The sequence below is a fragment of the Lutra lutra genome, chromosome 12, assembly GCF_902655055.1.
Source record: "Lutra lutra chromosome 12, mLutLut1.2, whole genome shotgun sequence".
Taxonomy (NCBI): domain Eukaryota; kingdom Metazoa; phylum Chordata; class Mammalia; order Carnivora; family Mustelidae; genus Lutra; species Lutra lutra.
This window is the reverse complement of record NC_062289.1, coordinates 87467131-87492960: the sequence shown is the minus strand read 5'-3', so window position 1 is coordinate 87492960 and position 25830 is coordinate 87467131. Positions and strand designations below refer to the sequence as shown.

General features: G+C 43.2%; 1 protein-coding gene across 1 annotated transcript in view; it reads right to left on the bottom strand.

Annotated features, from left to right (window-relative positions):
• RPH3A (rabphilin 3A) overlaps positions 1-25461 on the bottom strand; it is a 268753-nt gene extending 243292 nt beyond the window's left edge. The window contains exon 1 of the mRNA XM_047697931.1: positions 25337-25461. The gene's annotated coding sequence lies outside the window, so the exon portion shown is untranslated. The remainder of the gene's footprint in view (positions 1-25336) is intronic.
• Positions 25462-25830: the final 369 nt, after the last annotated feature.

Genomic DNA, 25830 nt, shown 5'->3' with positions numbered 1-25830 from the left:
ATCATTCTCAATGGAGAAAAACTGAAAGCTTTTCCGCTAAGGTCAGGAACACGGCAGAGATGTCCGTTATCACCACTGCTATTCAACATAGTACTAGAAGTCCTAGCCTCAGCAATCAGAAAACAAAAGGAAATTAAAGGCATCCAAATCAGCAAAGAAGAAGTCAAACTATCACTCTTTGCAGATGATATGATACTCTATGTGGAAAACCCAAAAGACTCCACTCCAAAACTGCTAGAACTTGTACAGGAATTCAGTAAAGTGTCAGGATATAAAATCAATGCACAGAAATCAGTTGCATTTCTCTACACCCAACAATCAAGACAGAAGAAAGAGAAATTAAGGAGTCCATCCCATTTACAATTGCACCCAAAACTATAAGATACCTAGGAATAAACCTAACCAAAGAGACTAAGAATCTATACTCAGAAAACTATAAAGTACTCATGAAAGAAATTGAGGAAGACACAAAGAAATGGAAAAATGTTCCATGCTCCTGGATTGGAGAATAAATATTGTGAAAATGTCTATGCTACCTAAAGCAATCTACACATTTAATGCAATTCCTATCCAAGTACCATCCATTTTTTTCTAAGAAATGGAACAAATAATCCTAAATTTATATGGAACCAGAAAAGACCTCGAATAGCCAAAGGAATATTGAAAAAGAAAGCCAAAGTTGGTGGCATCACAATTCCGGACTTCAAGCTCTATTACAAAGCTGTCATCATCAAGACAGCATGGTACTGGCACAAAAACAGACACATAGATCAATGGAACAGAATAGAGAGCCCAGAAATGGACCCTCAACTCTATGGTCAACTCATCTTCGACAAAGCAGGAAAGAATGTCCAATGGAAAAAAGACAGCCTCTTCAATAAATGGTGTTGGGAAAATTGGACAGCCACATGCAGAAAAATGAAATTGGATCATTTCCTTACACCACACATGAAATAGACTCAAAATGGATGAAGGATCTCAATGTGAGAAAGGAATCCATCAAAATCCTCGAGGAGAACACAGGCAGCAACCTCTTCGACCTCAGCCGCAGCAACATCTTCCTAGGAACATCACCAAAGGCAAGGGAAGCAAGGGCAAAAATGAACTTTTGGGATTTTATCAAGATCAAAAGCTTTGCACAGCAAAGGAAACAGTGAACAAACCAAAAGACAACTGACAGAATGGGAGAAGATATTTGCAAATGACATATCAGATAAAGGGCTAGTGTCCAAAATCTATAAAGAACTTAGCAAACTCAACACCCAAAGAACAAATAATCCAATCAAGAAATGGGCAGAGGACATGAACAGACATTTCTGCAAAGAAGACATCCAGATGGCCAACAGACACATGAAAAAGTGCTCCATATCACTCGGCATCAGGGAAATACAAATCAAACCACCATGAGATATCACCTCACACCAGTCAGAATGGCTAAAATTAACAAGTCAGGAAATGACAGATGCTGGCGAGGATGCGGAGAAAGGGGAACCCTCCTACACTGTTGGTGGGAATGCAAGCTGGTGCAACCACTCTGGAAAACAGCATGGAGGTTCCTCAAAATGTTGAAAATAGAACTACCCTATGACCCTGCAATTGCACTGCTGGGTATTTACCCTAAAGATACAAACGTAGTGATCCGAAGGGGCACGTGCACCCGAATGTTTATAACAGCAATGTCTACAATAGCCAAACTATGGAAAGAACCTAGATGTCCATCTACAGACGAATGGATAAAGAAGATGTGGTATATATACACAATGGAATACTATGCAGCCATCAAAAGAAATGAAATCTTGCCATTTGCGACGACGTGGATGGAACTAGAGGGTATCATGCTTAGCGAAATAAGTCAATCGGAGAAAGACAACTATCATATGATCTCCCTGATATGAGGGAGAGGAGATGCAACATGGAGGGGTTGAGGGGGTAGGAGAAGAGTAAATGAAACAAGATGGGATTGGGAGGGAGACAAACCATAAGTGACTCTTAATCTCACAAAACAAACTGAGGGTTGAGGGGGGAGGGGGTTGGGAGAGGGGGGTGGGTTATGGATATTGGGGGGGGTATGTGCTATGGTGAATGCTGTGAAGTGTGTAAACCTGGCGATTCGCAGACCTGTACCCCTGGGGATAAAAATATATGTTTATAAAGCTGTAAAAAAAAAAAAAGAAGAAGAAGAAAAGAAAAAAGAAAGGATGAATACCCAAGTTTTGTAGCAACATGGACGGGACTGGAAGAGATTATGCTGAGTGAAATAAGTCAAGCAGAGAGAGTCAATTATCATATGGTTTCACTTATTTGTGGAGCATAACAAATAGCATGGAGGACAAGGGGAGATGGAGAGGAGAAGGGAGTTGAGGGAAATTGGAAGGGGAGGTGAACCATGAGAGACTATGGACTCTGAAAAACGATCTGAGAATTTTGAAGGAGTGGGGGGTGGGAGGTTGGGGGCACCAGGTGGTGGGTATTGTAGAGGGCATGGATTGCATGGAGCACTGGGTGTGGTGCAAAAATAATGAATACTGTTATGCTGAAAAAATTAAAAAATTAAAAAAGAGAGAAATCCCAAATTCACTCAGAGTCTACTAACTCTTGGTTTACACACAATCCACACTGAAAGTTACAGGGATAAATCACAGTAGAGTAAAAGGAGAAGATTATGGAGCCTTCTTGGGCTTGCAGTTGAATCTGACCTCCAACACTTATGAGCTGTATCAACTTCAGCATGTCACCACACCTCTCTGAGTATGCTGGTTTTAAAATATGTATACTGGGGTGCCTGGGTGGCTCAGTTGGTTAAAGCCTTTGCCTTCAGCTTAGGTCATAATCCCAGGGTCCTGGGATCAAGCCCCGCCTTGAGCTATCTGCTCATTGGGGAGCCTGCTCCCCTTCCTCTCTCTCTGCCTGCCTCTCTGCCTACTTGTGATCTCTGTCTGTCAAATAAATAAATAAAATCTTTTAAAAATAAATAAAATATGTCTACTGATTCACTGATAGTCCCCTTTTCAGGAGGTAGAAGCTACTTCTCCTCCCCTTCTAACAAAGAGAATAAAGTAGAATTGACATTGGACAGCTTCAAAGACCACGTCATAAAAGGCATTATGGCTTCTATCTTTATCTCTCCTGGATCACTCACTCTGGGGGAAGCCAGCTGCCATCATGTGAGGTCACAGGAGCTCTATGGAAATGTTCAAGAAGCAAAGAACTGAGTCCTCCAGCCAACAACCACGTGAGTGTGCCATCTTGAAAGTGAAATTTCCAGCCACGGTCAAGCCTTCAGATGACTGCAGCCCCCTGACACATTCTGACTGCAAGCTCATGAGAATCCTCAGCTAGAACCATCCTGCTAAGCTGCTCCTGAAAGACTGACCCTCAGACACTATGAACAATCATTAATGTTTGTTGGTTCAGGCTGCTACAGTAGATAACTAATATACCAAGCCACAGTTTCTCCATCTGTAAAATGGGAATAATAACAGAGAATAGAGAACACAAATAAGAATATGTAAGATGTCTTAGAGATGCCTGGCACATGGCAGTCAAATTTATGTTAGTTTCCTTTCCCACATTGCCTTCAATTACACCTGAAAGCATACCTGCAGAATGGGTGGAGAGCTGACTTTCACAATATGGAGAAAAGTGAAGTTGTTTCTGTGTCCTCTTTTAGAAAGCAAAACAATTTTTAAAGCAGGTGACTGTTAGAATGACCGTCCTTAAAAATCACCCTCAGTAAAATAGAAGTTTTACTAACACACTAGCAAATACTAACACACACAATCCTTGACTTGGGACAGATTGAGGTTCCAGGTTATCAGTTCTGCCACTTTACCAACTGCGCACCCTTGGGAAAATTACTTAACCTCTCTGAACCTCATGTTCTGCAAATAAGTATAGATGACCTCAGGGGGTATGTTTCAGTCACCTGGAAAATATACTTATTTAGAACTCCCCCTATCTTGGCATTCCAGATAATAGAGCCAGTTGTTGCAAGACCAGAGCTGACTGCCTGGTAAATTTGGCTTCTCCTGTCTTTCACAAACCAAGACATATACACACATGCACACGTGTGTCCACATACACACTAACAGGCAGTATGCTAGAGGGAGTGAAGAGAGGATTACGTAATATCCCCCTTTCCCTTCAAAAGTGCTTTTGCTACTCATTTTAATTAAGCTTCACTTTTATAAATATCTTGGAATTGGAGTAGGGGAGCCCCATCATATGCTTTGACTTGTCTAAGCCCTGCCCTAACTAAGGTTGACCCAATTTCTATGGTAATGAGAATACCTCTCTCCTCCTACCCCTCCCTTCAATGGAATAAAAGAGCCATTTGGGTGCCTGGGAGTGTTTGGAAGTGGGCAGGTCATAAAGCCAGGCAGGTAAAGGTAATTAAAACACTGGTGTAGAGGTGCACCTGGGTGGCTCAGTCAGTTAAGCATCCAACTCGTGATTTCAGCTCAGGTCATGATTGCAGGGTCCTGAGATCAAGCCCCACATGGGGCTCCACACTGGGCAGGAGTCTGCTTGAGGATTCTCTCTCTTTCTCTCTCCCTCTGCCCCTTCCCCCACTTGCGCTCTCTCTCAAATAAATAAATGTTTTTTTAAAGATTGTATTTATTTATCAGATAGAGATCACAAGTAGGCAGAGGGGCAGGCAGAGAGAGGGGGGGAAGCAGGCTTCCTGCTGAGCAGAAAACCCAATGTGGGGCTTGATCCCAGGAGGCTGGGATCAGGACCTGAGCTGAAAGCAGAGGCCTTAACCCACTGAGCCACCCAGGTGCCCCTCAAATAAATAAATCTTAAAAACAAAACAGAACTGGGGTGCCTGGGTGGCTCAGTGGGTTGGGACCTCTGCCTTCGGCTCAGGTCATGATCTCAGGGTCCTGGGATCGAGCCCCACATTGGGCTCTCTGCTCCACAGGGAGCCTGCTTCCTCCTGCCTTTCTGCCTAGTTGTGATTTCTCTGTCAAATAAATAAAATATTAAAAAAAAAAAAACAGAACTACTGATGGAGAAAGGTGGGCTCCTTTGACATGCAAATTGAAGACCTCAGCTGCCTGGAAGCTCTGTTTTGAGCCCAATGGGCTGGGGTCTTTGTTAGCGAGGTACTAGGAAGAAATGGAGGTGGTTGCAGGGAAAGTGTGGGTTCAGGAAAGTTAAAGCACCTCATTTGGAAAGGGGAGCTCAAGAATACAGAGAGAGCCCCCCCAGACCCTCTCCCCGTGGCTAGGGTAGCAAAAGATTAAGAAATACACATCCCCAAAATATCCAAAGACTTTCATGTGCCCCTCCACAACTGCACCACCACTGCCTCCACAGAGGGAGTACAATGTACAAACACTCGGAATTTGGTATTTGCAATCCCAGGAATGCCATTGTACTTCTACTACTTATTTGTGTAATGTGTATGTCTAACCTGATATAATTTCTTTGCATTTTTTTTTAAAGATTTACTTATTTGAGAAAGAGAGAAAGAGGGTGCATGCACAAGCGGGGAGAGAGGCAGAGGGAGAAGGAGAAAGAGACTCTCCAGCAGACTCACCACTGAGCACAGAGCCTGATACAGGGCTCAATCCCAAGACCTTGACCCCCAAGATCATGACCAGAGCCAAAGTCAGGAGTCCAATGATTAACCCAATGAGCCACCCAGGCGCCCTGCTTTGCATATGTTTAGACTTTATGTAAATAATATTCCGTGTGCATTTTTGTGCAACTTTCTGTTATTGCCCTTGACATTATGTTTTTTGGAGACTCACCCTGTTGATTCACAGTGTTCTAGCTCATTTATTTTCAGTGGCATGAATTTAATGTATATATCTACTTTCCTGTTGATAAGGAGCTAATTTACATCCCCAACCCCAAATATACTGTGAAGAAGATTATAAAAGGAAATGGAATGAATACTGAGGCACCTATTTTTAGAGCTCTGCTGTATGAAATGAGCCAAATATTTTTCATATCTACCTCAAAGAGTTGTCATAAGTATTAAGGAACATGACGATAATAAAGTTTAACATTGATCAAGTGCTTACAGCCCACCTGGCTTTAGGCTTAGACCTTCGCATTTATTGGGCATTTGATCTTCAACACAACCCTGTTAAGGGAGCAGCTAATCTTGTCCCATTTTACAGATGAGGAAACCGAGGCTTGGAGAAGAAGATCAAAGTTGCTCAAAGGAGGCAACAGTGTGACTCAGAGTCCCTGAGAACACTTCACTCTACACTCAAAAGTAGAAAAGGACTCGGTGCAGAGTCTGGCATAGAGGGAGCACTCAATAAATGGTACTTGTTGTTATCAGTAATAATGAGCCATTTTGAAGCCAGGCAGGATTATCAGAGCTGGCATTAATTATTCAGCTCACCTGGGGAGAGTGGCTTGCAGTATAGTCTGTATTTAAATTAAGAGGAAAAAAAAACAGATGACTGAGTGAATCAACCTTTCCCAAAATCTGATTCTAATTATACCCCCAGGGAGTGCCCTAAATCTGCAAACACTGGAAAAATTGCACCACTCTGATTTAGAATATGTGTTATGCAATTCTGTTTAACCAGACTGAGGGTTCAGGGTTCAGAAATAGTGCACTTATTTGAGGATATATGCCATACCAGCGTTGGGAAGAAAGAATTTTCTCTGCACTTCAAGGTCCTTCTGGCTGGACTAAGAATCAAATTGACGTGGGGCAGATTAACAGGTGAAAATCAAATTTAACAGCATATATATGAGGAATCCACACAGATATGGAAATTCCAAAGACAGTGAGGCAACATTATGCTTCTAAGAGGTAAGGAGAGGGGTAAAAATCTGATGATACAAAGGAGAGATGGGCCATTAAAAAGAAGGTGAAAGGAGGTATCTGAAAAACAAAGGTTGCTCTATTATGCAGGTAAGTGTTTTAGGTAAAGAGGAATCTCTGTTAATAGCACTCTTCCTGGTGCAAGCAGACAGTTGAGGGAAAGGTAAAGAGATTTTCCTTAATCTGGTGGGTTTTGATTGCTTTTAACTCAAAATAATGTTCATGCAAAAAGGGGCCCATCTTGGGGCAACCCATCCTTAGCCCCTACACCAGGCAAGATAGATAGTGCTAAATCCTCCATGCATATTTACTCACTCAGTCCTCACAGCAATCCAGGAGGCAGGGACTGTTGTCATCCCATGGTACACACCAGAGGCTGCTGCTGTGGGGAGGGCGGGGGAGGGGCAGGCTTCAAGCCACTTACCTAAATTCACTGGGATAGTTGGTGATTGTGACATAATAAGACATAGATATTTGGTCTCTGTCTCCAGTTCCTGACACTGAACTCCTAAAACCCTTCTGGTTTCCTGAGTGATGGGGTGCTAGGAGCATATTTTGTTATATTTGGTCCTAGTCTCCTGTTCCTGACACTGGAGCATCTAAGACCCTTGGAATCCTTACACTGATAAGTGTCTTTTTGTATGTTAATGAATATAACTGGTGGCTGGGGGCCCCCACTTACCTTCAGGCCAGAGGGCTGGTCACCAGAAAGACCAAGGCATGATTAGAAGGTTGGAACTTTCAGCCCAGACCCCCTTCCCAAACTCCAAAGAGAGGAGGGGACTAGAGACTGAGTTAATTGCAATGGCCAGTGATTTCATCAATTGTGTCTACGAAAAGGAATCTCCATAAAAATCCTAAACAGAAGGGTTTGGAGAGCTTCTAGGTTGGTGAACGCATCCATATGCCAAGAGGGTGGAAACCTCAACTCCACAGATAGGAGCTCCTACACTTAGATATCTCACCATATGAAGATATCTCTCCATCTGGCTGTTCAACCATATCTTTTATAATATCCTTTATGATAAACCAGTAAACATAAGTAAAGTGTTTCCCTGGCTTCTGTGAACCAATATAGCAAGTTAGTCAAACCCAAAGAGGATGTTGTGGGAACTCCCAATTTATGGTCAGTTGGTCAGAAGCACAGGTCACAACCTGGAACTTGCGACTGGCATGTGAACTGAAGGGAAGGGCAGTCTTGTGGAACTGAGACCTTAACCTGTGGGGTCTGTCCTAACTAGAGTCAGAATGGAGCCAGCTGGTGTCCAGAGAGTTGGAGCATTGCTTGATGTAAGGGAAAAAAAAAAAAAAAAACACCACACATTTGGTGTCATTAGTGTGATTAGAGAGACTACGTTTTCCCTTTTAGAGGCAGACAGAGTGTGCCTAACTGCTGGCCACTCTGCAAGGGGCAGGAGCAGGACAGGTAAATCCCAAATTTCCCCACCCTCTAGCAAAGTTTGGAAACACTGCATTTAAACTTTTAAAACATATTGGAGGGTCGGGGGGAAGGGTGATGGGACATCACTAATAGTTTGCTTTATACCTGATTGTATTTATTATGCTATTCCAACAAAAATAAATTTACTCGTTTATAAAGCTGTAAAAAAAAAAAAAAAAAAGAAAGGATGAATACCCAAGTTTTGTAGCAACATGGACGGGACTGGAAGAGATTATGCTGAGTGAAATAAGTCAAGCAGAGAGAGTCAATTATCATATGGTTTCACTTATTTGTGGAGTATAACAAATAGCATGGAGGACAAGGGGAGATGGAGAGGAGAAGGGAGTTGAGGGAAATTGGAAGGGGAGGTGAACCATGAGAGACTATGGACTCTGAAAAACGATCTGAGAATTTTGAAGGGTGTGGGGTGGGAGGTTGGGGGGCACCAGGTGGTGGGTATTGTAGAGGGCACGGATTGCATGGAGCACTGGGTGTGGTGCAAAAATAATGAATACTGTTATGCTGAAAAAATTAAAAAATTAAAAACTCCAAAAAAATAAAAAATAAAAAAAATAAATTTACTTTTGCAATTAAAACCTTTAAGTTCTAAAGAACATCCCCCCAAAAAATAAAATCAGGTGAGCAGGTTGCAAAAGGCCATGGGATCCCAAGCTCTAAATAACCCATACATTTGTAAATCAAATTCTTGCAAACCAAATTCTGATCAGCAAGGTGTGCCCAGGGTAGGGTCCTATTTAAACCCTGTAGAGCTTGACAAGAGATGCCCTCAGCTAAAATATAAAAATATTAAAACACAACCATGTAAAATAAAATATATAAAGAACCATAAGTTGAGTTGCCACTGACTAGCTCACATATGTTATAATGTGCATAGTGCTTCATGAAATCAAACATGTGTCAACCTCAATTATATAAAGCCAAACTCTTAGAACCAGAAAGTAGAAAGGTGATTGCCAGGGGGAAATGAGGAGCTACTGGTCAACAGATATAAAGTTTCAGTTAGAAAAATGAATAGGTTCTGAAGATGTTACATGATTATATGTAAGATGTAAGGTGATTATAGTTAATAATACTGTATTCTCTGATAATAATACTGTATTATCTACTTGAAATCTGCTAAGAGACTAAATCTAAACTGTCCTCACCACACATAAACACACAGACACCCACAAATGGTAACTATCTGAGGTCACAGATGTGTTCATTAATTTGATTATGTGCTTCAGAAGAAATGTTGTACAACCTAAATATATATAATTTTTACTTGTCAATCATACCTCAGTAAAGCAAAAAAAAAAAAAAAAGAAAGAAAGAAAGAAAATTTAAAATATTTTTGGGGGCACCTGGGTGGCTCAGTGGGTTAAAGCCTCTGCCTTTGGCTCAGGTCACGATCCCAGGGTCCTGGAATCGAGCCCTACATCAGGCTCTCTGCTTAGCAGGGAGCCTGCTTCCTCCTCTCTCTCTCTGCTTGCCTCTCTGCCTACTTGTGATCTCTGTCAAATAAATAAATAAAATATTTTAAGAAATAAATAAAAATAGAATGTTTTAATTGTATGGTTTTCTTTTCATATTGCAGAGGCCACACTTCTTTTTTAGGTACAATCATTCTCATTGGCCCTTGTAAGGCTGCACATGGACTTTTTTTTTCCATTTTGGACATGTATTTTATTATATAGATATTTCCAGCAGAGCTATCATTAAGTACCTTTATCAGGAGATGTCTATGAGGACCTAAATTGGAAAACAGCTTGTCCTGCAAAACCACAATACACTGAACAACCACCAGCCTGGCCTCAGCGTACAAGGTGAGGGGCCACCCGAGGCAGAGTCCAGCATCCCCCATGTATGGATCTAGCTGAACGACTGGAAATTTTTGCAGTGTAGATTTAAAGCAGGACCCCAAATGACAAGCAACTTTCTTTGGCGGTACCCAAACAAGACACCAGCACTGGACTGCAAGGCACCTGCTGGATAAAGCGGCTCTCCTCCGGGCCACGTGAATAGAAAGTCCACTTTGTCTTGCTACAGGGACCCTATGACTCACTTTTGTATTCCTCCACATCAGCCCTGCTAATATGTCAAAACCAACGCAGCAGGCAATGTGGAAAGAGCTGACAGCCGAACGCCAAGAAGACAAATGATGAATGGCTGCCGCCTGGAACAAAGAGGTAAATTACTGGCATCTAACATATCTGAGGGGAAGATGTTACATACCCGTATTACCAATTAACCTCACCTCTAAGAAATTGCCATCACTGCAATTAATAGAAAATGCCTGTCATCCTAATTACGAGGTCTACACAAAGAGGCCAGCGTTAGGTGTGGAGACATCTTTCATTACCTCCTTCTGGTTGGTTCTGAATTTTTTTTTTTTGGCATCCTTTTTGTAAGTTATACTCGGTTCTACTTCCTCCTTAAAACTATCCCTTGAAATAGTTGCTGCCACCAGGTGTTCTGTACATAACTTTCACTGAGCATTCACTACCTGCAAAGTACCGTGCCAAGCTTCCTAGACATTTCCCCCTCTTCCGCCCACTTCACTTATTCCTGGTCCCCGCCTGGTGCAACTTTTCACTTTCCAGCTTCCACACTTGGTCTAAGAAATTCAATTTTGCCAAGTACTCCCATGAAGGGGCCATCGTTCTTGACTCCTACCAGCCTAACTCACAAGAGAGCAATACATCAATCCGGTTGCCAATTTATTGACTGCTGTTGAGAACCAGAAGGGCTCAGGGGAATAAACTCATCTTCTCTTCTCAGCACATGTCTTCTTGTTTACAAATCTCTACAGCAAGCTATACTGTACACTGTTGGTGTCCCTTTCACCATCCCTCGCACATTGAGTTCATAACTTCTATAAATACCTGTGATTCTTTGCCAGGATTTTCTCTGGTTGCCAAAGCAGGTTAATCCAGTATGGAGAACAGGTCAGAAGTGTCAACGAGAAAACAAGACAATGCCCCCAGGAGAAGCCTCAACCAATGGCTGCTGTGAGTAAGGGATAAGTACTTCCTCATGTTTACCAAGAGCAACTCAGAAATATGTGCTTCACAGCCTCCCAGAGCCCCAAGCAAGGCTGAGCCTAGCTGGCCCTCCACAAAACACAACAGCTTACTGCCCTTCTCTGTCTCACTTACCCCCCTGACAAGTGCTTCATGGAATCACCTGCCAAATGAAGTCCTTGCACTCAGACGCTTGTCCCTGGGTCTGCTTCTGGGGGCCCCAGCTGAAGACAGACATTGTAGGTTGGCCTGTGATCCAAGAGTCAGTTGGATGATCACAATATCGAGCCCCTCCATTTTAGGAATTTACCTGATGCCCAGGCAGGTTCTCTTGCTTGTAGTCTAGGAACTCTCTTTTCTAAACAATTCTGGACACACACGCTGATCAGTCTGGCCTCCCTGGACTTGCTTCTACAGATTCTCAATCAACACCATCTCTCTACAGAGAACAACCCAAATGATCAGACTTTTGTGCTTTTAATTACAATCTCAATCCAGGAACCTTCCTGACATGGGTGGGAGGGAGTCCTGGGGCTCCACGAATTCATCAGTCACACACATAGTCCCCAGTAGATTTTTAATTACGCAAGTAACACATTAAAATATTCCCTTTTATGTAAGAATTAAAACATGACAGATAAGGCTAACATCCCTCTTGAGCACAGCCTTTTCCCAAGAATCAAAGTCCCAATCTCCCCACAGAAGTTATTGTTGTGGTCAGTTTGGTGTGTACATTTCCAGGCTTTTTCCTATGAATTTACATAGACAGACTAAGTTGCAGAAGAAGTTTGGGTAGGGGGAGGTTGGCATTAATGGCCTCCTGCTGTACTTAGGCTCCACTTACACTAGCAACGAACAATAGAAAAAGGAAGTTTAAAATGCATCACTGGGGCACCAGTCTGGCTCAGCCAGTGGAGCATGGAGCTCTTGATCTTGGGGTCGTGAGGTCAAGCCCCACATTGGGTGTGGAGTCTACTTAAAAAGTAAACAAATAATAAAATAAAATAAAATAAAATGTCATTTACCATACAATCAAAAAATACTTTTAATCTGGGAACAACTTCAACAAAAGATAAGCAAGATTTCTACACTGAGAACTACAAATGTTGCTGATAGAGGTTAAAGAATATTCACATAAATAGAGAAATGTCCCATGTCAGTGGGTTCTTGAGATTTTAGTTCTCCCCAAAATGATCTATGGATTCGCTGGATTCCCAATCAAAACCTACTAGGTTTTTTTCATTGAAATTTATAAGCAGATTCTAAAATTTATAAGGAAATGCAAAGAACCTTAAAAAAAAAAGCAACAGAGAAGAAAGACAAAGAGAAAACTTAAACCAGCAGATTTCAAGTCTTACCTAAAGCCATAGTTATTAGGGTTTTGTGGTGTTGGCACATGATAGACAAATAGAGGAATGGCACAAAATAAAGTCGTAGGGCAGAACCACTCATAGACAGTCATCTGATTTACAATAAAGGCATTGTTGTTGTACAGAAGGATCATTTGTATAAATGATGCTGGATCAAGTGGATATTCATATGGACAAAAAAAAAAAGAAAGAAAGAAACACCTTGGGGCACCTGCATGCCTGTGTGGGTTAAAGCCTCTGCCTTCAGCTCAGGTCATGATCTCAGGGTCCTGGGATTAAGCCCCGCATGGGGCTCTCTGCTCAGGGGGGACCCTGCTTCCCCCTCTTTCTCTGCCTGCCTCTCTTCCTACTTGTGATCTCTGTCAAATAAATAAATAAAATCTTTTAAAAAAAGAAAAAGAGGGGTGCCTGGGTGGCTCAGTGGGTTAAAGCCTCTGCCTTCGGCTCAGGTCATGATCTCAGGGTCCTGGGATCAAGCCCCACATCGGGCTCTCTGCTCAGCAGGGAGCCTGCTTCTCCCTCTCTCTCTGCCTGCCTCTCTGCCTACTTGTGATCTCTCTCTCTGTCAAATAAGTAAATAAAATCTTTAAAAAAAAAAAAAAAAGGAAAGAAAAAGAAAAAGAAAACAAGAAACACCTTGATTCCCTACCTCACACCACATACAAAAATTAATTCCAAAAATAATACAGATATACTTAACATAGTCTTCATCTTGCTTTTCTCACTCAATGGTATGCTCAGAGAATCTACCCTTCTCTGTACATAACCACCCTACTTAATTTTTTTAAATGACTGCCACTTACCCCATGCCAGGATATACCACGGTTTATTGAACTGTTCCTCTCACACAGGTGTATGTACTTTCTCCAGTAGCATCAGAGAAGTGGAATTTTTCAGTCATTTCCTTCAGACCCATTATATTTGTTTCTCCAAATTCACTCTGTCAACATTAGCATTATGGTTGCCCCATGGAAGGTGGAATCAAAACCCTACTCAAAGTTGGTTTGGATGTCAAGATTGATGATGCCACACAGGCACCAAGAGGGTGGGTAATGATTTTTTACTCATGTAATGAAATTTTCTGGGGATAATAGGGCAAGCACTCAAGCTGATCTGTAATGTCCTCACCAAAGAGAGGGATAAGACACTTATTTTATTGTGTTTAGGGAATGGAGCTGGGTGAAGGTTCCTGCACATGTGGCACCAAAGAAAATATGGGATGGGATTTTCTTACATGGTATTTCTTACTGGCTTGATCAGAAATGGGGCAAAGGGAAAAGGGGAATGGAGAGATCTTGAAAGCTGTTAGTGGTCAAACATCAAAATGGAGTCACACTTAATATTATAACTGGTTTATGTCAGCTTGGGTAAGTACCTAGCTACATGAACTGCATACCCTCTAGATCAATGAATAGTCACTAACCCATTTATCATAGACTCCAGATTCAGCTGATCATGTCAGGTTTGGATAGGTCATGCTCCTAACTCAGTTTCCCCATCTGAAAAATTCTTAAAGCCACCAAGTGCAAACATATCTAAGCTGCTCACTAGTCTTTTACTGAGCGCTTAGTATATGCTAGGTACTACTCCGAGAGCTTTTACATTACAAAACTATTTGCCATATAACAATCTATGAACTATTATCATCCTTATTTTACAGGCTGGGAAATTGAAGCACAGAGAGCTGAAGTGATTTGACAAAACTGCATAGCCAATAAGTGGCAGAAATGGTACTCAAAGCCAAGCTGTCTAGATCCTGAACCCAAGCTCTTAATCATTATACTAGGGCTGTGGACTCCTTTAAGACAGTGACAAATGCATGATCCCACTATCCTGTACCACTCTAGAATCAACTAGAACACAATGTTACAGATGGCCTCTAGAGCTGTGGAACAAGTTGGGTCTTGTGTGCACTTAACAGTGCCTGGCATATAGTAAGTGCTCAATAAACCCTGGTTAATTAACTAATGTGTTTACATGTAATAATAACAACAGAGCCTTATATTATCCATGAGGATATAAAAACCAATACAGTAAAATCAACTGAAGGGCTCAGTTCACACATTGGGCATTAATTCAATACCCTACATTAACAGCAGCACAGGAGAAAGCTCCCTATACTCATGAAACTGAGACTCTGGGAGGGTAGGAACTGAGTTGGTTGGACCCTGGACACAGGGCCTGGTATAGAGTAGTCACTCCAAAAGTACTTGTTGAAGAATATATGGGTACTTGGACAGAAAATCCCTGGATGAATAAATGGATGGACGCTTGCATGCATGGAGGGATGGATGTTTAGAGAGATGGTAAATATATGAATGTATGAGTGATTGTATGAGCAGGAGGATGAATGATGGTGGATAAACGGAAGGACAGGCGGAGCAGCAGATGGGTGGAAAAAGCAGTTAAAATCATGGACTGTTTTTTGGGTTTGTTTAAGATTTTACTTTTAAGTAATCTCTATACCCGACATGTGGCTTGAACTCACAACTCAAGAGTTGCAAGCTCCACCTAATGAACCAGCCAGGTGGCCCTCTCATGGACTGTTTAGACTGCCTAAGTTCAAATCCCAGCTCTGTCAGTGACTCCAGGAATAGAAATGGAATTAAAAGGATGAGAAAGTAACCCCAAATGAGACCCTGAGGAGGAATAAGAGAGTAATTTGTGAATGAAATATTTATGGAACACTGAAGCCAAACACCTTCCTTCTATAAACAGGAGCGCTAGAATTCGCAGAGGTAAAATGACTTGTCCAAGATGACACCATTGAGGAATGACAGTACCAGAACGAAAGTCTGGGTTTTCTGCCTCCCTTTTATTCATTGAACAAACATCTATTTAGTACTTCCTATTTGCCAGCCAGTGTACTAGATGCTGGAGATACAGCACTGAGCAAGACAGACACAGGACCTACCCTCAGAGCACTGTGGGTAGTGTGGGAAGTGATAATATTATCTGGGGAAGTTCCAGGAGTTAGGAGAACGTGTAACAGTGAGAAATAATCTAGCCTGGTGATCAGGGAAGGCATTATAGTCAAAACCTGAAGACAATTAAAAAGATGGATAGGAGACATTTTGGCAGAATTATGTATTAGACAGCTCTATGACCTTGGGCAAACTGCATAATCTGCATGGGCCTCTTTTTCCTCACCTTTAAATGTGGGTCATAAATGACGAAATCAATCATGCTCAATAAATGTTAGTTCTCCTTTTTTTCCCCAAGAGGGTCTCTTCCATTCTTTTCTTTTCTTTTTTCTTTCTTTTTTTTAAGATTTTATTCATTTATTTGGCAGAGAGAGATAGACTGAGAGAAGGAACACAAGCAGGGAGAGTGGGAAAGGGAGAAGCAGGCTTCCTGCTGAGCAGGGAGCCCGAAGCAGTGCTCAATCCCAGGACCCTAGGACCATGACCCGAGCTGAAGGCAGATGCCCAATGACTGAGCCACCAAGGTGGCCTGTATGGGGGGTGTCTTTCTAAGCTAACATCTCATCCCAGGAGAAAGAAGAGTTGGGTATATCTATAGCCGAAAAAAACAAATTGTACTGGTTTCTTTATCCCTTATAATATTTATTGAACACTGGCAGGTGGTCAAAAGCTTTTGTAGACACAGACATGTAGTCCCTACTCATCAAGTCTAAGAGGATGTCTCAGTCAGCTTTAGCCAGGTTATGCTGCAGTAACAAACACACCAAGGTCTCCATGGCTTCACACAACAAAAGTTGTGTGAACTTTTAATTAATAAAATTAATTAATTATTAAGTAGACAAAAGTCTACCGTGGGTCTATGGAGCTTAGAAATCCAGGCTAAAATGATGGTCTGACTTCCCATTTCGATCATGAGGCCTTCACATTCCACACAGCATAGCAAGATGCACAGAAAACTCACACCGTTTTCTGCACTGAAAGCTGGAGGTGCCCCACACCCTCTTCTCCTAGCTCATTGGCCAACACCAATCCCAGGAATCCAATTCACCCCAAGGTGGGTGGGAAGGTGACCGAGCATACAGCCTGTCTGATGAGCACCACTATCTCTGCCACAGTGGACACACACACACACACAAGCACACAAACAAGGATGTAATTAAAATTGCAGTATGCGCTAGGAAGGGTCTGATTGCAGATGGCCTGGCTAAGGCTCCAGAAGGAAGACTTCAGAAAGCAGCAAACACAAACCTAAAACTATAGATAAGGAGAAATAAATCACGGTCTATTACAGACCTGAATTTTCAAAACCAAGTTAGGAGTTCTGCCGAGTTTACCCATCCCTGCATCCTGGCAGCATCCAAGTGATGATTTCATTTCTCTAAGCCCAAACCACCAAAAACAATGCGGAGCACAGAAATTCAGCCACACAATTCCCACAGCACCTGTAAAAACAGCCTGACATGGCGCGCTGCCCAGGATGTATTTACTGGGTCCTGTTCGGAGAGTGAAAAGTTCAGCACATCACAGTCTGGGCCTGACTGGTACCAGGCTTCAGCTCGATCACAATCAACTCACTAGAGGGCTCAAACTCAAATGCCCACAGGGACCAGTAAATGAGAGGAGGTGGTCTCAGGAGGCAGGAGAAACAAGGAGACCGTGTCCACTGAAGGAGACAATGGCCACCTGCACATTGCTGCCTAAGATTATTTTTACATTTCTTTTTATTTATTTATTCGACAGACAGAGATCACAAGTAGGCAGAGAGGCAGGCAGAGAGAGAGAGGGAGAAGCAGGCTCCCTGTTGAGCAGAGAGCCCGATGTGGGGCTCGATCCCAGGACCCTGAGATCATGACCTGAGCCGAAGGCAGAGGCTTAACCCACTGAGCCACCCAGGCGCCCCTATCTTTACATTTCTAAGAGAAGTTGGAAATCTAGACTCTGGTGTGAAACTGTAGATTTTTTTCAATATGGGAGTTAAATAAAATTAATTAATTAATTATTAAAAACCTTCTTTAGGTTGAACAAAAGGTACCTGCTGTCCAGATTCACCCAGTAGGCCTGTATGGAGGGGGCGTCCCTGTGAAGCTGGACCTCAGTTCTCTGTTCAAGCTCCAAAACAATGCAGAGGAGCCTTAGACAAATCTGGCTAAAGCAGCCATAAAAGAGAAAAGCTGACATCAACCAAGATGCTTAGGAATCAGGGAATGGTTATGGAAATCCAGGCGCTGGACAAAATACTATGTACCCACTACAAACGTTCATAAAGACAGAGGACAGAGAGAGACATGCCCAAGGAGGAAATTCTAACTGAAAAGCATTACACATAATATAAACAACCCATATATTAAAACTATGTATCAAAAAAAGATTGAAAGGAAATGCATCAAATTGTTCATGGTGCTCTTTGGGTGGTAGGATTATGGATAGTTTTCTTTTGTTCATTTTTTATTAGTTTTATTGTTCATTTTTTATTATTGTCCTCTTCATCACAGGGGCAAAAATGCATATTAAAAATTCAAAACTCGTTGGCATGTGTGTCAGAGAATTTTAGACCTGGAAAAAATATATTAGTGGTCATGTACTCCCAAAAACATCTCACTCAACACAAGAAGACACTTAAGCCCAGAGAAGCTCAGTAAGTTTCCTAAGGCCACACAGCTGGTGAGCAGCAAGGCTGGGATTGAACTCAAGTGCCTTGAATGTCAGTTCAGGTTCAAGCACAGGAGGCTACAGACCCAGGCATAATATAGATGGAAAGAATGCCACACAGAACGGAAAAGGAAGGGAGGGAGGAAGGGAAGGAAGGAAGAAAGGGAGAAAGGAGAGAAAGAGGAAGAAGAATCTTAAAACTCTTCCTAAGCCATGTATAGTTGGAGTTTTTCCCCCAAACATTTCATCTGTGGATCTGCTCATTTCCATAAAAGCAGATACTCTTAATTTTGTCAAGACTCTGCAAAACATTTCTTCTTGGTAATGTTCCCCAAGGTAAGAAAACTTGCAGGAAGTAACCAAAGAACAATTTTTGCACTTCTGATTTAATTACCACTCTTCTCCTCTATTAGGGAACTCACCAAGAACTTGGATTTGAACATTCCTCCTCAAAACCACTGTGTAATGCAGTGGCCACAAAATTAAGAAAAATTAATTTTAAACGTCAGCAGAACTCCTATGGGAGCACATGCCTCTATAATCTAGCTCTCCCATCCATTAGTGCTTTGACAGTGAGGGAATTTGATATTTTAGTTACATCTTACAACCTGTGAACCAATTTGCACAAATTTGCTAATACAAAGGCTGTCTTGACTAAACTATATCAAAGTGCAAAGCAGCTAACTTCCCCCACTGCCGTCATACACAAAATACAAAAATGATGTTAGTTAAGTCCTTGGTTACAAATGGTCTCGTTGAGGGACTAGACTATTTCCGTAAAATTGCAGAATGTGAAAGAAGGAGGGGGAGCCTGGATGGCCACAGGGGGTTATGCATCCAACTCCTGGTTCCAGCTCAGGTCATGATCTTAAGGTCCTGGGACTGAGCCCTGTGTCGGGCTCTGCACTGAGGGCAGAGTCTGCTTGAGCTTCTCTCTCCCTCTCCCTCTGACCCTAATCGCTCCTCTAAAATAAATTTTTTTTTTAAATGTTAAAGATGGGCTCAGAAGATGGGAGAGATGTGGGAGGTGGGCAAGGGAGGCTCAAAGAGACCAAGAGATCAAGAGAAACAATTTAATGTTACATCCAGAGAGAAATGGAGGGATGAGCAGAGAAAAATAAAGACAGGAGATTAAGACGCGGACAGCAAAGAGACACAGAGAGAGGCAAAGAGATTAAAAAATTAATAATAATAATGGAAGACAGACAGAAGCAGAGACAGACAGGAAGACAAACTGCAGACAGAGATAGAATGAAGCACAACGAGGAAGAGAGACAGAGGGAGAGGCAGAAGGAGGAAGGGGGAAAGAGAGAGAGATGCTAGTCTTCCTGCATGGTATTATCAACATTGTTGTAACAAACTATAAACAACCTGTCACCTGGGCTCAGTGTATCCGCCATGATCAGGGACAAGGTCAAAATAGAGTAGGTTGTTAGAATCCCAGGCAAGACAGAAAGACAATGACCAGCACAATCCTCTGGCCGAAGGCTAGACTGCCAGGATTCTGAGCCTTGGGCATGTCGGCAGAGTCTTACAGTGCATTCTAGGCATGCTGCCCCCAAAGCATCCGTCCTCTGCCTCCTGCCCAGACAGTCCTAATAGGGAGCAAAAGAGAGATTCCACACAGTTCTGAAGCACTTCATGTAATCAGGGCTAATGGCTGCAGAAAAGGAAAACACCAAACTCAGGGTGACTTTCAAACCCCATGTGTTCTCTCTCTGCTGTGATCTGAAGACATCAGACATGGTCACTAGCTCAAACCCAAGCTTTGTTTGTCCCCCAGACTCTGCTAGCCTTCACAACTTCAGGATTCGGCCAAGATGTGCCCCATCAGCTGATATTTATATAGTAAAGGAAAAAAAATGATACAGTGATAATATCAGTGAGCATTTTTTTTATAATTTAATTTTTTTTATTTTTTCAGCATAACAGTATTCATTATTTTTGCACCACACCCAGTGCTCCATGCAATCCGTGCCCTCTACAATACCCACCACCTGGTGCCCCCAACCTCCCACCCCCCACCCCTTCAAAATTCTCAGATCATTTTTCAGAGTCCATAGTCTCTCATGGTTCACCTCCCCTTCCAATTTCCCTCAACTCCCTTCTCCTCTCCATCTCCCCTTGATCAGTGAGCATTTTTTGACCACTTATTGTTTGACAGGCACTGAGCAAAACTTTACAAGAATTATGTCATTTCATGCTCATCGCCAAACCCTCTACATTTTAGGAACGGTATTTTTTCAGATAAGAAAACTGAGACTCAGAAGTTAGGTGTTTTTTTTTGTTTTTTTTTTTTTTAATTTTTTTTCAGCATAACAATATTCATTATTTTTGCACCACACCCAGTGCTCCATGCAATCCGTGCCCTCTACAATACCCACCACCTGGTGCCCCCAACCTCCCACCCCCCACCCCTTCAAAATTCTCAGATCGTTTTTCAGAGTCCATAGTCTCTCATGGTTCACCTCCCCTTCCAATTTCCCTCAACTCCCTTCTCCTCTCCATCTCCCCTTGTCCTCCATGCTATTTGTTATGCTCCACAAATAAGTGAAACCATATGATAATTGACTCTCTCTGCTTGACTTATTTCACTCAGCATAATCTCTTCCAGTCCCGTCCGAAGTTAGGTGTCTTATCTGAGGGCAAACAACTAATGAGTTGGGGAGAGAAGATTTGAGCCCGTGATCCAGATCTTAACCACAATGCCTCTCTTCTAAGTCTCCACTATGAAGGTTCATTCAGAGTTTTTAGTTCCAAGTGGCCAGGGAAATGGCTTCTGATATCCACAATATTCCCTCCCCTCCGCTGGGTTTTGCATATGCTGTTCCCTCTATCTGAAATGCTTGTCCTTTCCTCCCTTGCCTCTCACCCAGGGCTTTTTTTTTTTTCAAGATTTTATTTATTCATTTGTCAGACAGAGAGAGAATGCACACAAACAGGGGGAATGGCAGGCAGAGGGAGAAGCAGGTTCCCAGCTGAGCAAGGAGCCCAATGCAGGATATGATCCCAGGACCCCAGGATCATGACCTGAGCTGAAGGCAGATGCCCAGCCAACTGAGCCACCCAGGCATCCCTCTCCCAGGGCTAGGTCTCCTCACTTTTTAGATCTCAGTTCAACTTCCTTCAGGGAAGCATTTGCTGATTTCCTTGACCATATCAAATTCCCCTTTATGCTCTTATGGCGCAATGTTCCTTTCCTGGGTTTGCTTACTACAGGTGCCATTTTACATATAATTGTGTGCTTCTATGAGGAATCACAGATCAGACCCTCCACTAGTGAGGAAGTCCATAAAGGAGGGACTGAATCTAGTTTTGCTCATCCCTCTATCAATAGCAGCACGGGGCCCTATCCCATAGTAGGTGTTTTCTGTATGTGTTTAATTAATCGCCTGATTGAGTGAATGAGAGAGTTAATGAAATAACTAAAACTACAAAAGCAAGAATAGAAATATGAAGATGGGGAAATGCCTTAAGAATCAGCTAAGGGAGTTGAAAATAGTTGTCTCTAGGGATAGACTAGGAGAGGAACAGGAAACTAGTAATTTGTTATAAATGTTATAATCTGTCTTTTTAACTGTGTACTTGCATTACTCTGATAGACTAAATTTTTAACTGAGATCATAAAAACTAAAAGTAACTACTTTACCAGATTTTTCATATAAAAAGATGAAAGGGAGGGAAGGAAGGAGTTTTCCAAATGGAAAGAGAATGGTGGCATGCGAGAAATGTCAGTGAGGAGGCATCCTGGAGAGCAATCCATGAAGTTCAAATATCTGGGTGCCCATGGCTACTGCTTTTTTTTTTTTAAGATTTTATTTATTTATTTGACAGATAGAGATCACAAGTAGGCAGAGAGGCAGGCAGAGAGAGAGGAGGAGGAGGAAGCAGGCTCCCTGCCAAGCAGAGAGCCCAATGCGGGGCTCGATCCCAGGACCCTGGGATCATGACCCCAGGCGAAGTCAGAGGCTTTAACCCACTGAGCCACCCAGGCGCCCCCATGACTACTTTTGAGAAAAGCAACTCCTGAAAGACTTCGTTCTTGAAAGTTATGGGGGCTGGAGCCCATGCCTTGGGTACATCCAGCCCTGCAGCCACTGGCCACACCTGATTGGACGCAGAATCAGTGCTGGCAGATCCAGCCAATCAGATCCTCTCTTGGAAAGTATACCCAGCAGAGCAGTGTTAGCTCGGACCAACAGGCACACAGTGGAACTGATGAAGGCTCTACGAAATTGTATACAAAATAAATTTCCCAGGCTCTACTGCTTTGATCAGATTATCAAAGGAAGTTGTGATTAGCAAAGGTTAAGAACTAGTAGATAAGCCAGGTAAATATTTTTTATATTCTTAAACACTGAAAGATTTCATGTAAACGTTTAGATTTCCAAGCTCTGTTTCAAAAATTACAGTAACACTGAGACTATAATTTCTCACGGTAATGATGGCCCAGAGCTGAGTCATAACTGCTCCCTGTAGATGGGGCATGTGTTCTCCAGCTCATCTTATTCCCACCATGCCTAGCCCATTTCACTTGTTGACATGTCATGCCTGGATCCTGTAAACAGTTGAGTTTGCAACTCTCAGCTTGCCAACAAGCAGTTAATTCAGACTAAGACGTGAGTGGTTGATATGTTCTCCTTTTCTCTCTCTCTCTCTCTCTTTTTTTAATAGGAGCTTAACTCATTAAGATCTCTCATGATGGAATTCACAGGAGAAATAATTTTGAGTCCCTCTCAGGTCATGTTTATGCTCCCTACTGTCTCTCCCATTCAGGTTGGACCAGAACAGAAATCCAGTTCCAGGCATTGTATCCCTATTCTAATCTTCTGTAGACCTTCCTAGATTTCTGTGTTCTATTTTTGTTTTGGTTTGGTTTGATTTGGTTGGGTGTTGATTTGGGGTTGTTTTGTTTTGTTTGGGGGTTTGGGGCGTTGTTTCTGGTTTGGGGAGTTTTGGTGGTTTAAGGAGCTTTTTTGTTAGGTTTTGTTTTTGCCTTTTTAAGACTTATTAGCTGCTGGAAATATAGTTTTGCCTCTCAAAAGAATCTTGGTCCCTAACAAATTGGGGACATAGCAGCTCCCTTTGATTGACACCTAGTACTGAAATCTTCTGTTTTCCTTCCAGACTCAGGTAACAATCATAGGTGGCACTGTGGCTGGGGTCACGCTGAGAAAAACCCTGTTACTTTTGCATAATAAAATGCTGCATGGTTTGAAATTGTTTCATGCTGGGCCCATTCTCCTAGCTGTTTGGCACCTGCAAAGGGACAAAATGACTTTGAATTGAGGGGTGGCAGTGAGAGAAACAAAGGCATCCAAAGTCAGTCTGTGATGTTCTTTATACTACAAGCTTGAGAACAGTGACTTCTACTGTAACTCAGAGGGGTAGAGAGATTTCTTGCCTGAGGCTGGTGTCTCAGAGACTGAATCTCTACTTGAGTCAATTACATTTGATTCAGTACTTCCTGAACATCATTATGTGAAATGCAATACATCTGCTGTGTGGGGACACAAAGAGGAGGAAGATAGAGCCACAGCTCTCAATGAACTTGAAGTCCAGTAGGGGAGATCAGACAAAATCAGTAATGAATGATCTGAATTCAATGAATATGGTTTCCAACTAAGAGACATCTGGTCCTCCCATGCCAACAATTTATTTCCCACTTTTTGTTTTTGTTTTTCAGTTTGGGGGTTCTTTTGTTTTTGCAAACCACATGCTCCCAATCTTAACAATTTTGGTCCAGGTGAGCCATCCTGTGTTGCCCCTACTGCCTTTTCTGAGACAGAGAGAGACCAAGTTCCAAGTACATTATCTAAGCCCCTGGATCCAGCCATACTTGAAATCCTCCTTTAGTCTTTTACAAGTCTTGAAACTATAAAATTGTGTATTTATTTAGCCTAAACTGGTTTAAGTTATCTCTTTTCACTGAAAGAGTCCTAATAAAAATATACACAAATTCTCTTACTTGTATTAACTCATTTCACCTTCAAAACAATCCTATAAGATTTATAAAAGAGAAGAGCTCAGGTAAGGCCCTGAAGAGGGTAAGACTAGTGTGAACACCCTCAGGTTTACTGTAAAATAACCTATCCTTCCTAAAGAATATTCTCCCCTCCACCTAGTTACCATGGAGGCAGGAAGACAAATCAGGAAGGAGGATAATAAAACTTGCTCAGGCAAAAAGGCCTAGAGCACTGTTTCTCAAACCTTAACAGGTATTTGGATCAGCTGGGGATCTCATTAAAATCCAGAATCTAATTCAGTTAGGTCTGGGGTGGGGCCTGAGATTCAGCATTTCTGCTCCCAAGTGGTGCTGATTCTGCTGGTCCAGGACCACACTTTGAATAGCCCAGGCTTAGACCAGGGCAGTGAGTAGCCAGAAGTGGCCAGTGAATATGTTTTATTTGATTCACACAGTATTTTAAAAATAAAAATTTTGTATTATACTTGTTTCCTGATTTTCAAGTATGTTCAAAACTTTTCATTGTAAAAAGTGTTTTTAAGTTAATTGCCAAAATCCAAAGGTAATTTCTACATAAGCGTCTCACTTTCTGGCTTCCCAAGAATTTGACCGATCTGGCCACACTGGGCGCACAATCCTGCCTAGCAACCATGAGTGTCCCTGGTGGGTCTCCAGTTAGCCCCACGGTCCATCCGTTCAGCACAGCACAGTGGTGAGGCAACCCCTGGGACCGCAGGTTAGGCGCACACCCAACACCCTGTGGCTCCCCCAGCGAGGTGTTAACCCCTTGTCAGCCTGGGGAAGAGGGACATTGCTGCGGTCAGTGACGGGCCGCTGCGCCCCAAGGGACCGCTAGCACCCGGCGACCACCTGTTTTCCGCGCGCTGACGCAGCCATTCGCACACCCTTGCAGGGACCCGCCCCCCCAAACCCAGGGGATCCGCGGGTCGCGTGCCTTCTCCTGGCCGTCCAGTTCCGTCGTCGCCCCACCCCCAGTTCTAGCGCATCCTCAGGCTCCATTCTCGCAGACGGCGTCCTGCGTTTCCCTCCCCGCCCCAGATGGCCCCCTTCGACCCCCTTACCCAAGGCAGGCTGCGGCTTGGGGAGGCGAGACCCGCGGCGGCCCGTCCCCTTCCCCTCCCCGCAGCCCCTGCGGTGCCCACCTTACCTGTCCGCAGCGATGGTGGTGGGCCTGCCCTCCCTCCTCCTCTGCCTCCAGCGGTGGCGCCTCTGCGACCGCCGCCACCACCGCGGCAAAGCCACCTGCGCGTGACCCTCGATCACCAAGTCCTCCCCACACACATACACACACATGCGCGCGCGCGCGCTCTGCCCTTAGAGGTGGGAGCCGTGGCCTGGGAGGAAGTCATAAAGGGTTCTCAAGACAAGCCTGCGAGTGAGGAACGCCACCGCCCCCTCTCCCTTCTCTGCCAGGAAAAGTTAGTTGTCTCTGCAGTTGGGTTTCTCGGTGGGCAGGACCCATTCGCACGTTCCTCCCTCCCCATTCAGTCAATCACTCGTGTTGCTGATCCCCAGATACACAGGGGTCCTCCGCCGGCCCCCAGGAGGATGTGCGCTTGCTGTCCCTCTACCGGGAACCCTTCTCCCTGTCCTAAGGGGCCTCAAAGGAAAATCAAAGGCCGGGGTACTGGGCCCGCAGAG